Genomic DNA, 601 nt, shown 5'->3' with positions numbered 1-601 from the left:
ATGTGGTGAGATTTTTAGTGAAAAGGTTGCAGAGAGTGTGACTGTTGATGTTAATGAGCTGGAAATATATTTTTTTTTTGTTTGTCATCCTACTTGTCTTTATAATATGCCTGACGTCGACGAGAGTTCTTTTATGTACACTTTTTTTTTTATTTGGTGTGAATTTTTTTCCGCATTATGTGCACTTTTTCCTAAATCATGTATACCTTTTGTTTTTTCATGTGCATTTTTTTCTGTTTCATGTACACTTGTTCTTACTTTAAGGGTTCCATTTTTTGTTCGATGTGCACTTTTTCTCGTTTCATGTGCATTTGTTCTGAATTTATGTGTACTGTTTGCTTATTATTATATATGCACTTGTTCTAATGCAATGTGCACTTATGTTGTGTGTAGTTCTCGTGTAATACGCACTGTTTCTCATTTCACATAAACTTTTCCATCAAGTGCATTTCCTTTGATCTCATTTGCAATTTAAAAAATATACATATTTGCACTTTTTTTTCTACTGTATATGCACTTTATCTCATTCCATGCGTGTTTGTTCCTTTTATCTTAACAGTCTTTGTAACCCTTAAGCCTGCCCTTGATCTTTTGTTAAAAT

This window comes from Penaeus monodon, chromosome 19 (genome assembly GCF_015228065.2).
Source record: "Penaeus monodon isolate SGIC_2016 chromosome 19, NSTDA_Pmon_1, whole genome shotgun sequence".
NCBI classification, from domain to species: Eukaryota; Metazoa; Arthropoda; class Malacostraca; order Decapoda; family Penaeidae; genus Penaeus; species Penaeus monodon.
Note: the sequence above shows the minus strand (reverse complement) of the source record.